Here is a 13,836-nt window from a genome sequence, read left to right on the forward strand (position 1 = left end):
CGCTCGCATTTGATTTGGAGTCTGTGGAGGATGTCATCCATAAAATTTACTTGCTGTGGCCAAAGCCTTCCACGTGTATACTGATAGCAGCATGGGACTTCCTCTATTTCGGACTTTGATTGGATGTAATTAACGTACGCGTAAACAAAACCAGATGCGGCCCTGTCACAACTGATATGACTGGTAGCACTGTGCCTTGTAGTTTCGTCTTTGTCCATCCAATGCGATTTCATGGCAGCAAAAAATGGAAATATTCTGAATAAGGCAATCTTTGTCATATGCTTCACATGATCAGTATTTCATACTTTAGGCATTTAAAACTGTAGAAACAAGCCCCCAAAATGAGTCCTTTATGTTCTGGGAGGTTCCCCCAAAATCAGCCAAGGGCCCTTCCAGTAACCATTTTCCGTCAGAATTTTGGGACTTTTTGCTCCATGATGGTCTATATACATCGGGACAGTGTGTTTTCAACTCAGTATGTTGGATGAACAACTAGTTATATATAGAGCATTGACTTTGAAAAATCGGGTTTCCAAGCCCTAAAACTGCACTGGATGCCTTTAACATGTTCTGAAGCATAAAACCATAGCCTGGTTACCAAACCTATTATAGCTCCCGAGTCCTACATCCTCTCAGCAAATAGAGGATGTAGGACTCGGGAGCTATAATAGGTTTGGTAACCAGGCTATAAAACCAAAGCATATACTTAGATTTCATTCTATATGGCTATTTACTCGGTCTATGAAGATGATCTCTTGTTTTGCGTCAGATTGTTCTGGATTTTTCCAATTCCTTGCCACGCCCAGCCCGTATGGTCCCGTATGTACATGATTTGTGGGAGCTTGATTGGCGCAGTGATATAACAACAAACACACGTGTGATATACCACAGCGCGAAGGGACCCTACCGCATCACAAACCAGAAACAGGTGCGGAGGGATATTTCTCGGATTATGGGTCATTCCATTCGAAAAAGGGGGAGTCCCTGGCAGTGATTCGTCTGTTTGGCCGATTTCTACTCTTCCAGTCGCTTCCCGAAGCCTGCTAGAGGCTACCATATGATTATGAGTGAAGCATTGTGTTTTTCAAGTAGCTATTAAAAAACATTTTTTTCTCATTGTTTTTTCAAGTAGCGTGTGCTAGTTCGTGCGCTGTGGCCCTCGTATTTAGGCACGCACATTTAGTCACCCTATTCTTCTTCGGGTAAGTGTGTTGGGTTCTTTAACGTTACGTATACGTGAAGGTGTTTGGCACATGAGGTTAAATGATCATAGCTCACTCGGGGCCGTCGGCTTGGCATCACCATCTGGTCTTTTCTGAGAAAAAAAAAGACAGAAAAGATACCACCCTGTCGACAGATGGGCTATGACACACAACAGTGCTGCAACTAATGATCCATTATGAAAAGTACAACTAAATGACGGTAACTATTGCCATAAAACTGTCAATGCCGCTGTATTTCTTTTACAACCTTGCGTCTTTATTTGGAGTGTCAACTCTCAAGACATTACCATTACGTACCTGCCTAAATGCCTAGGCCAGAACTGGCCCCTTGCTCCTCTTGATTTTTTTCCGCCAGACAGCACGGTCCTTAGCCTTTTGTTCAGCAAACTTGAGGGACCATCCAGTGTCATATACTATCTGGTCCCGCCATCTTTTGGGGGGTCTTTCTCTAGGCCTAGGGTTTAAGAAATCCTAGTGGTAGGTCCCATATATATATAAGAGTTCTCAAGATATTGTCATCATAAAATTGAGCATGTAAGCTGTGCACGTCCCGGACCCATTTGTGCTAACAGCGACCCCTGTCGTATAAGCAGTGAACTGCATCATCACGTTATCGAAGTGGCTTCTTGACTCGTACACCAACAATTACTATCAAACGCTATCCAGTTTTCACACACAATAAGTACACTACATTTGCCCTTGTTTTGTAAGCAAGAAAACTGATTGTTCTTGAGAATCTTCTAGAAAGGTAACCAGGTCATCGTGGTCTCATAATTACTCATATCCTCCATTTCTAAGAAGCTAGTATTAGGCAGTTGACGGACACGTAGTTATACTAAGTGATTTATATAATTGGGGTGGATAACCTCGCCTAACCTCATGTAACCTTCTGACATTATAGTAAATGTTACGAGTTTTGTAGTAAAAAGTGTCAAGGACAGACCCCAGCACAAAACATATTACACCTCAATAATTACAAAATATGACTGATATGGAAAACAATTTTTGTGGGTATAAGAACGCATATAGAGTCCATTCTATGTCACCGCATGGGTGTTTGTTGCCATGGTTTAGACTTAATTCCAATCTTTTATCAAATAGTTTTAATGGATATCTTATGTTCTACAAACATTTCGACCTTGAATACATTTTTGTGTTGTGCAATCTCGCCATATTTCACGGTGTTCTTATGGAATCATATCTAGTTTCACTGAGGTTTAAAAATAAATAAGCACCAGTTGAAGACTTAACAAAGAAGGGGTTAAAACTAGGGCAGCGATTTCCATAGACAAACAGTTTTAGCATACGACTTGTAAACGAATTAGGCAACACTTGGAGAAAGAAAGGGTTTTCTAGGCCATTCTATAATGAATACGTGTCCTTTAGTTAGTTGCCACGCTCGCGAACGTTCTCGATTTCCATAAACAAATAGTTTCCAGAGTTAACGTATGACTTGTAAACAGGACGACATTAGGAGAGAAAGGGGCTTTCTACTGCATTCGAGGCCTTTCCATAATGAAGACTTGTCCGGCGAGTTCTTCTCTGTCGCTCCGGGCGATGTCAGCCTGAGACACACATTTTTAAAATGACATAAACAAAGGGGGTGTCACGCTGTATGGACGACCTGGGCAATCTACGGTGACAGGGACGGTCGGCACACCTGTCGGAACATCACCAAGGGCTATTTTAGACCCACCTGAAGGAAGGAATGGGACTAATCGCCCTACACGGTTGGGAGCGATTGTCAGAAAGGTCGCGCTGTCATTATTATTCGGCTTTTGTCCCAGATTTTCGTGGCTCTTTTCTGTGACGCTAACGCGGCGAGGAGACCCCGACGGCGCCATCTTTTGTGTTCGGCGCGTGACGTCACAGCGCGAACGGCTTTGTGGGACGGCATTTTTGGAGCAGGGGGCACCCGCACGGCGACTGGGTCTGCAACGGCGGGGCGACAACACAACAGGCGGCTAGCGACGTGAGAGCGCGCTCCTAGCCACACGTCTACGCCCTCATCCAACCAGGTCTCACCTTACCAGGTACGTGCACAAAATTCACCTTACTTAAACCCTTTCAAAAAGTTCTAACGCTTGTCATTTGTTGCTCCTTGACTTTTAGTCTCTTAAGTACTATTGTTACGAACTGATCAAGTCGTCAATGGACTACACTTTGGACTTTGGTCTTCGTAAAATCGCAGTACAATCACTCATTGCTTGTAGAGGACCCTTGCTAACGTTAGCGTGCCTCCAGCCAAATATCCAGTATTTGAAACCACTGCCTTTTGTTGGAAGGCAAATCTTATTAAGGTATCAGTCCAGGTGTTGGCTGTGTAGGGTTGGCCTTGGGTGCCATGTTGCACAAAACGATGTGTGAGAAATCTCCCACGTAATACTGGTGAGACACAGGTAAACACATTAAGCTAATTTACCAAGCGAAGGCTAGGCTGCGAGTACAGGTTACCCCAAGGTCTATACGGCGCTGCCCTGGCTACAAATTACGTTAAATCTTTTCAAGGGTCTGTGGTAAGCTCCTATGGTGTAACGATATGCACAACCGCAAACTTAGAAGTTCATAAAAACTCTGTTGACTGAACTGGAGGTACCAACGCGATTCTTGTAGATACGGGCTCCACCATTGGACAGAGGTGGGCGGTTTTGAGTAGACGGGCTCACACAATACGCCAGATTGTACTCCTGACCTTTGCAAAGCCGCAAACAACCTCTTCCATTCTCCGAACTGGAATATCATACACAGGCAGAGGGGTTGTTGAATGCACGCTTTTGTGGCACTTGTCTACTGGCTTTGCTCATGTTATTTTGTCATTGTCGTTTTCGGTACGTCAAAAATTAATCATTTGTGGAGGTCAACGGCTATAAGTTGGTGAGTTGACAAAGCAGATAGCAGAATCTGGTGAACTGGGATAGAAACACGGAGACTACGGTGTTTTATGTACTATCTACAGTGTCTATATAGCCTATAGCCTACGATATATTTTTATTTGAGTTCATTTTATTTCGTTGAGTTTGTTGTATTGCATTTCTCTGCGTAGAAACCATTGTTATAGTAGCAACAATCCTCTCTTTGTGTGGTGTTGTTGTCATAAAGCAAAAGGATCCTCCTCATTTCGACAGAGAACACTAAAACTGTATCTCCCCTCACGAACACAAAATATTATCATTGCCCTAAAGCGATTCTTTGTACGGTGGAAAACAAGTCATTAAAGATCACGCAGTGTTGTCAAATCTATCTGCATTTCTCTCTATATAAAGCCCAACTGTGACTTACCATGTAGCTTTGGTGTAGCGAATTGATTTATGCTACAATAAGTCGGCTTTGAGGGCGAGCCTCTATTGGGATGGCGATTCTGTGAGCCTTCCTTTCCTTTTTCTAATTGGCTCGCTTTGTGGTAGGTAGTCTCGCCTGTGTGCAGGCTTAATTGTCGCCAGGGAGATGGTGTTAAATCGTGCTGAAGAAGACAACATAACCTACGTAAGGCGGGTCAACTTTGCCTCACCTCCACGACCACAGCCGTCACCGCGTCAAGGTGTTTGCAACCTTGCACTGGGTGACGCAATCACGAAACTTCCAGAAATTTATGCTGTACATACGGTGAAGTACTACAAACAACGCCAACATGTTGTAACTCAAATGTTTTCGTAAAGTTTACAACCTGTTATAACTTAAAAGCCCATTTGACACCACTTATCCGCTACCTGGTAGTCAAAACGCTACAAAGATTGCGGTAGAACTGTTTAAACAGTGTATTACGTGTTTAAGTAAGTGGCGAATAGTGCTGTAAACCGGTGGGAACAAAACGTGCCAGAAAATCACGTTTGAGAACAATTAAATGGCTAAGTAAGACGGCGAACGGGCTATTCGACATTTTTATGAAGATTTACGGTAGGCTAGAAAGCAACTATTCGAATCGTTTGGAAGGAAACTTTTGTATCTAGTGTGAAGTTGACCACCCAGAGTAGAGTGACGTATCCTACGTCTGATTATAGAAACATTCACTCAGATATCCATATGCCGAGAATGTAAATTATAATGCTGGATAAAACTGCCCCTGGGCCCTGACTTTTGTATCTAGTGTTTTCAGTGACTGTAAATATGGCCACCCAGAGTAGAGGGACATATATATCCTAACATTCGATCCTAAACCATATGCCGAAAACGTAAATTGTGGTAGTAAAACTGTCCCATGCCCTACTGTCACTTAACACAAAGACTTGTGCAAATGGCAACGACAATGGCGTTTTAATTTTCTAAGGTATCACTCGCACCAAAACTTTGGAAACATTTCTGTGCATGACATTCAGACCCCTAAAACCGTACAGCTTATACTCGTACACCTTGAAATGATCTGTATTGGAATGTATTATATAATGTCCAAGCAGATCTTTCGGTGGCTGCAAAGACAGCATCAAATTGGTCAGACAGTTGCCATTTTCCAGGCAGTTATCAAGTAAAAAATAAGACCAATACAAAAGATAAATCCCGATAAAACGCCTAAAAACACGTAAAAAATAAGCCCAAATCCCTGCTTGGAGAGTAAGGATTATAACAAATCCTCTGTGGTCTGCACAGGTAAAAGAAAATCCGTTTACAATCAACCTCCCCACATTTTTGCCAATTCCCAATGGACAGTATACTAGTGCGTTGTCTTATAGGAGCTGTCATTTTGATTATTTGATGGCTGGTTCGCCATAGATTATTGCACTACTGTCTACCTCCAGTTGTATAAACTTTAGAGTTTTGCCACCTGGAAAGTTCTTACGCCAAAAGTTCACATATCCTTAACCATTGTCCTCCCCACATTTTCTTCCAATTCCCAATGGACACCAAACCAGTACGTTGTCTTATATAGGAGCTGTCATGTTGATTACTTGATGGCTGGTTCGGTGTTATCCAATGCCTGAAGCGTTAACAACTCAGCTGTATTGATCTATATACAGATTGCTCTTTTGTGACCCTCATTGTCATTTGCTCATATCATGGGCGTGACAAAACTGTTCCTAGGATTTTCCCACAACAACAACCCATTTAGGGGAGGCAAACGTTTATATGAAGTTCCCCTGATCATATGAAACAGAACAGAAGATAAGTCGATGAAGGTTAGACATCCAGGTAATACGATACGCCAAAAAGCAGTTACTCAAGCAACTGGATATAATTTTAGAAACGGTCAGACGTTTTAGCTAGTATCCACTAGCTTTCGTCAGTGACTGAGAGACCAGAGGAGAAATGCAGGTTTATAAGCACAAACTATTGATTGATATGCGAATAAAGTGAAGACAAGAAAAGAAAGTACAGAAGATAGCTTGTAGATAGCTTTGTCTGTCGTTTCCATATATTTGCAGAATTATGGAAAAATTTGAAGACTTGATTGTCATCACTAATAAAAGTTACGACGTAAATGGAGGTTAGACATTTAAGTAATGATATACACAAGAAAATGCTTAATCAACCAATTGAAAACTGTCAATTTTCAAAATATACCCAGTTGCTTGAGATTTTCTTGAGAAAGTTACGACAAAAACAGAAATTGACACTGATTGTCAAAATCTCACAATGTTAAAGTCTGTAGATTTTCACTGAAATTCTTACTAGTTCTACATATCGGTTGTACATGTTCGCCATATATAGATAATTGCACTACTGTCTACCTTCTGTTAATTCGAACCTCAGAAGTTTCGCCATCTGGAAAGTTCTTAGGCCCAAAGTTCACATGTCTGCAGAGTCGGCAGGTGGGTCCGTCGACCCGTGATGCACTGTTAAAGAGACTGCTTCTACCAGGTGTGACTTGAATATTAATATGATAGGAAAATCTTGTCTTGCATCATCTAACTCCACTTGAAGTTTTACTTTGATCTTGGCTATTCAACTGGTGTATGTGACGTGGGACTCGTATGTTAAGTTTTTCACATGACATCAGAATGGCGTTACAAGGCAGTGCATGGTAGAATAATAGAGTAGTAGCAGTGGCAGTAATAGTAGTAGTAGTAGTGGTGGTGGTGGTAGTAGTAGTAGTAGTAGTAGTAGTAGTAGTGGCAGTGGCAGTAATAGTAGTAGTAGTGGTAGTAGTAGTAGTAGTAGTAGTAGTAGTAGTAGAAGTAGCAGTAGTTGTAGTTGTACACGTAGTAGTAGTAGTAGTAGTAGTAGCAGCAGTAGTAGTAGTGTTCATAGTAGTAGTAGTAGTAGTATTAGTAATAGTAATAGTGGCAGTAGTAGTAGTGGCAGTAGAAGTAGTAGTAGCAGCAGTAGTAGTAGCAGAAGTAGTAGTAGTAGTAGCAGTAGTAGTAGTAGTAGCAGAAGTAGTAGTAGCAGAAGTAGTAGTAGTAGTAGCAGTAGTAGTAGTAGTAGCAGAAGTAGTAGTAGTAGTAGGATTCAGTTACTAACTAGGCTAACGTTACTGTCAGCACTTAAGATTTGCAAGATCACAAAAACGACCGTTTAGGTGGCAGAACTAAAACAACCAATAGAAAGATGTTTGTGTAGAGCCCATTGCCCAGTGTCTAGAGTATCCTGGTGACAATGTTATGACGACATTTCTTCTTATTTACACACGACTGTTTTAAAACCCAAAGATCGCTGACCATGCTGGTGGGACGTTTTCACAAAACAAATGAGTAATGCCAACCAGCAAGGGTTAACATGCCGGCTCCTGGGGGCTTCCAGGTGTTTCAAAGGAGCCCGGATGGATTTTTCACTTCATTGCTGTCATTGCTGACTCATCTATTTTGGTCTTAAAGACACCCTGAGCGATTTTAGGGCTGGATTTTGAAAGTCGGTTTTCTGGTCATATTTTTTTTAATGTAGTAGGTTGAATTAACCATATCCCGTAGCATACTGATATCTGTGAAGGAAAAATGTGTTGTCACTGTAGAAAACGGTTGCTTGTTTTGTATCGTAGGCTGGTTCCAGCTATTTATTGCTGGTATCAAGAAATAAAGGGCTTCCTCACGTAGCTTGTTTGGTGGCTATTTCAAAAACTTAAAGTATGAAATGTGCTAAGAAATGTCAGTAAATGTCAATATCAGACAGATTTTCTCATCCAGAATATTTTTTGCATGCCTTTAAAGACACCCAATGCGATTTCAGGGCTGGGTTTTAAAAATCAGTTTTCTGGAAAAATGTTGTTTGTTTCATAGCGTAGGCTGATTCTAGCTATTTATTGGTGGTATCAAAAATGAAGGGACTCCTCCCGTAGCTTGTTTGGTGGCTATTTCAAACGCTTCAAGTATGAAATGATGACGAAAATGTGCTACGAAATGGCAGTTAATGTCAATATAGAACAGATATCCTCATCTAGATTGTTTGTTTTTTGCTTTGCCGCCCTGAAATTGCATTGGATGCCTTTAAGTCTATGAGAGACCCGTATAACCCCGTAAGAGCGAACACAAAAGTTTATCTACCATGTCACACCTACCTCAGTTGTAAATCACAGATTTCTGTACGTGCCCTTTTCGGCAGATCTGACAGAGTTACCGAGAAGTACGTAAATTGGAGGGCGGTACCAAAGACTAGAAGATTTAGACTTGTTGGTTAATGTCGAGGTCACACGAGACAGAAAGAGTACCAAATCACTTAATGGATACTTTTGGAGACTTTAAAGGAAACTGCTGTAAAGGAGAGTCCTTTTCTATGTAATTTGCGGTTAAATCTGTAAATATGATGATCTTGAAACCTAGCAATTTTCACGAATATCACAACACAATGGAGCGTATGCACCCAATTTAACACCACGTTACATACAAGTTCTGCGGTCTTGTTGTGGTTTGTCCCATTCTTTAAATGACAGCTTTATGTACAGAATGTATATGGAGAATGTGACATAAATATGATGATCTTGAAACTTAGCAATTTTCACAAATATCACAACACAATGGAGCGTATGCACCCAATTTAACACGACGTTGCATACAAGTTCTGCGGTCTTGTTGTGGTTTGCCCCATTCTTTAAGTGACAGCTTTATGTAGAGAATGTATATAGAGAATCTGACATAAATATGATGATCTTGAAACCTAGCAATTTTTACGAATATCACAACACAAGCGTATGCACCCAATTTAACACCACGTTACATACAAGTTCTGCGGTCTTGTTGTGGTTTGCTCAATTCTTTAAATGACAGCTTTATGTGTAGAATGTATATGGAGAATGTGACATAAATATGATGATCTTGAAACTTAGCAATTTTTACGAATATCACAAAACAATGAAGCGTATGCCCCCATTTTAACACGACGTTACATACAAGTTCTGCGGTCTTGCTGTGGTTTGCTCCATTCTTTACTGACAGCTTTATGTAGAGAATGTATATCGAGAATGTGACTGATATGATGATCTTGAAACTTAGCAATTTTCGCAAATATCACAACACAATGGAGCGTATGCACCCAATTTAACACGACGTTGCATACAAGTTTTGCGGTCTTGTTGTTGTTTGCTCCATTCTTTAAATGACAGCTTTATGTAGAGAATGTATATGGAGAATGTGACATAAATATGATGATCTTGAAACCTAGCAATTTTCACGAATATCACAACACAATAGAAGCGTATGCACCCAATTTAACTAACACCACGTTACATACAAGTTCTGCGATCTTGTTGTGGTTTGTCCCATTCTTTAAATGACAGCTTTATGTAGAGAATGTATACGGAGAATGTGACATAAATATGATGATCTTGAAACCTAGCAATTTTCACGAATATCACAACACAATAGAAGCGTATGCACCCAATTTAACTAACACCACGTTGCATACAAGTTCTGTGGTCTTGTTGTGGTTTGCTCCATTCTTTAAATGAATGACAGTTTTATGTGTAGAATGTATACGGAGAATGTGACATATCCTTGACATCATATCATCAATGACATGTGCTCCCAATGACACACATAGATGCTAGTATGAACACCCCAGGACAATTATACTCAAACCATGCTATGACTACTAAGATGCCACGTGTGATTTCTTAGTAATCCCTTGGGAATCATGCATATTCATACATTTGATTTGACATACACTAAGACTTTTTCGTTGTTTTTGCCATGATTACTGAGATGCCATGTATGGTTTCTCAGTATTCCCTTGGGAATCATGAATATTCATACATTTAATTGGACATACACTAATACCTTTTCGTTGTTTTTGAATCATCGATAAAAGTCTAAAAAAGGAATTTGACCAATACGTTTGGGTTGCCACATACACAAAGTTTTGTTCCTTTTTCAATGTTCTTCATTTCACTTAATTTTTTGCTGATTTTTTTGGCTTGACAGTGATTGATTGAATTGAACATCTAGCCTTGAGGGAACGATGATGTGGTCTGACATATGTACTGGTTTCTAAACTGGTTAGGGCCGGTAACTGAGAAACAAAATCCCAGGTGCATCATTTGTATAGTCCACACTTTCCCCGTCTACACAGGTGAAACCTTGAAAGAACCCAAAGCTATTTCACGTAAGTAAAACTGTATTTTCAAAAGTCAGTTTTATGTTCATTCTGATGTAGTAAGTTGAATCTATAGCCTACTGATACTGAGGCAAAATGTGATGTCATTGATGGAAAATATTTGCTTGTTTCGTATCATAGTACTATAAAATAAAGGGACTCGTCAAGTAGCTTGACGTTGGCCAAATTGGGGAGGGGGGGTCAAACGCTTGAATAATGAGGAAATATGCCACGAAATAATAGTAAATTTCAATATCAGACATATTTCCTTATCCAGAATATCTTCTTTTGTTTTGCCATACAATATTTTCATAGGGTGCCTTCAAGATAGTATCTGCATCTGTATAGCCGGTATAACCGCCTTTCGGCGTAACACACCAGCTTCGCAGGCACGCGGCGTGGCGGCAGCTGGCTACATTACACCGATCGACTTGTTACATGTACACCTAGCCCTTGAAATTCTAACTCTAGACATTGTTTAAAGCTATCTAATGCTATCTAAAGCTATCTATCACCCTACTGTACTTAGTGACAGCGAGTTCCACTCTGCGATAGTTCTAGGAAAGTTAGTAGTCATATCTTCAGCAATTACCATATCTGTGTGTAGGTGTAGATGTCCAAATTTGGTTATAGTTGCGGAACGATTCATGCAGGTAAGGTTAGGCCGGAAATAGTCTACCTACACAATGTGATACTTAGTAATACAACGTGATACTTAGTATCAGTGTAAACATTCATTATCTACATAACTCTAATACCACGAATGTGTGGGATGTGGTGAACCACCTGTTTCCTCTATCTGACTCACATGGCCTCGGTTCTTTTCATAACTATAGTCTATTTGTATATGTATAAAAGAAAACATGGACAAGAGTCATGTAATGAGTTAATACCCTAATACTCAGGATGTCCGATGAGGTTAAGAATTTCCTGCAGATTTTTTGCTGTGTCACACTGCACGAAACCCTGCCTTTTAGCATATATTAAAGAACGCTTAAAGGTATATGCAAGCTAAGTGTAGAAACGAAATCTTTACGCACACTTTAAAGCGCGTGGAAAGAATGGCTTTCGTGTACTATCAGATTGTTCTAGAAACATTGTTTTGCTGAGTCCGGCTTAGATGCTGCTGTATTGGTAACGTCTATTGCCTACAAACGCCCAACATCGCAGTTAAGTTTGCAAAAGAGTTTTTTCAACAAAAGTTATTCTAAAACGAAGGAAAAAGTTTCGCAAGATGTTAAACACCTGTAGCTATTATGATACCTGTAGCTATTATGATAACTATATGCAACACTTATCAAGGAGTTAATAAAATATGTAAAGTATGCGTTAAATGCCAAGTGAGGTATCATGTGTAGGGAATATCAGGGTAAAAGAAATTCGTGGACATTATCAAAACAAATAGATTGAAGATACATTTCTCAATATGCAAAATAACGCGTAATCATTGGTGCCCCTTCTAGAGTCTTGTTATATGTGTTTATACGTGTATGAAATCATACTTTTATATAACGTATCTTTTTGTTTCCTTTTATTGCACCATACTGTGCGCTGTGTATTATCTAGAAAGTCTTCAGACATTACGGTTTCCTGCAAACCAGTTTAAACCGGTGGAAACCAGACACTGCTGTCTGTAGAACTAATTAAAGACGTATTGTTACAACTGAACTAACGACATATTTGCACATATGTACCTCAGGCCCCGTCTTAGGAATGCTTTCATGTCATAGCCTCACAGTTTCTAATTAATAGTGCAATCTTCCACTGCGATGCGTGCTGTGTAATCTTAGCTTCTAATTCCTGGGAATTACCTAATTATGGCTTTAGCTAGAAAGTTTAATTGATTTTCTGTGTATTAGACTTTTATAAAGCATTTGACATGTCGCTAAAACAAATGTATATATATAGGAGATGTACAATTCTTGATGCAACATCCTGCAACTAGATTTGGCTACGCAGTGTATGGGCGAGCATATTGCTAATGTTAGTATATTCTTATTTATCGAGATTTACCATACTTTGTGGAAGCGTTGACATAACAGGTGACTATCACCTTTTAAAGATGTCAAACCTGAGACCAGACTGTAAGGTTTGAACCACTCACACCAGGAAGGTGCCCTACTCTTTTCGATAAGTGTGGAGGGATCTTTAACGTGCTCAGCCTATCTTCAAACACCTCCGATTTACCTAACATCCGAGAGGACGTCCCTAACAGAAGCTAGGTACTTTCACCTGGGTCGAGAGAGGAAATAGGTGTCAAGGGCCTTTCCCAAGGACACAACCCAAGGGATTCGAACCCAGAACCATCAGATTCCGAGTCAATAGCCCTAACCACAAGACCACATTGCCACGCACGTTGATAACAGGTTTAAACGTTAACATTTCAAACGTGTTCTTTATTCACTTCCTAAGTGAGCAACACGTACTCGTCTTTCTAAGAGACGGTGACTGAAAATTTTGCGCTAGATTTTTAAATACCATCTAAGTGTCTTGGTATCAATAGCTAAGAAGACTTATGAATGACTTTTGTTTTAAAGACATGAGATTTCAATGCTTCAGAGCGGCATAACAAAAAATATTCTGGATGAGGAAATCTGTAAGGCATTGGCATTCATTACAATTCACTGCCATTTCTTATCACATCTTTATCATCATTCCATACTTCTAAGCGTTTGAAATAGTCCAAAAAGAATCTACGTAAGGATTCCTGTTAATTGTTAACGTTGCTACTGCCAATGAATAGCTAGAACCTGCAGTCTACGATAGGAAACAGGCAGCTGCTTTCCGTCAGTATATATACGTAACTTTTGCCTCACTGATATCAGTATGCTGTGGGATAGGGTTGATTTCGCTTACCACATGCATAGGGGTATAACTCTCCAAGCAGAGGCTGTGGGGGAATTATCGTTAGCTTTTTATATATGGCCGTTTTTTTTTGTCGCTACCCCCACCCGTCGGTGGCCGCGGACCTTCTCTGGCTAATGGATACTGCCTGGCCAATTTGATACTGTCTTTTTGCCACCGAAAGGGATCTGCTTGGAGATTATGTAGTCTCCACCAGACTTCTTTTGCGGGCTGAATAAATCGTAGAAATCGGCCTAAAAAGGGTATTAATTGGCCAGAGAAGGTAGCCGGCAAGAGAAGCTCCATTTCCCCGCCA

General features: G+C 40.3%; 1 long non-coding RNA gene across 1 annotated transcript in view; it reads left to right on the forward strand.

Annotated features, from left to right (window-relative positions):
- The first annotated feature begins 2,818 nt into the window (after nucleotides 1-2,818).
- Nucleotides 2,819-13,836, forward strand: part of LOC109467436 — a 15,757-nt gene continuing 4,739 nt past the window's right edge. Inside the window, exon 1 of the long non-coding RNA XR_002140080.1 lies at nucleotides 2,819-3,256. This is a non-coding gene — a long non-coding RNA (uncharacterized LOC109467436). The remainder of the gene's footprint in view (nucleotides 3,257-13,836) is intronic.

This window comes from Branchiostoma belcheri, unplaced genomic scaffold (genome assembly GCF_001625305.1).
Source record: "Branchiostoma belcheri isolate BF01 breed outbred unplaced genomic scaffold, Haploidv18h27 scaffold18, whole genome shotgun sequence".
Taxonomy (NCBI): domain Eukaryota; kingdom Metazoa; phylum Chordata; class Leptocardii; order Amphioxiformes; family Branchiostomatidae; genus Branchiostoma; species Branchiostoma belcheri.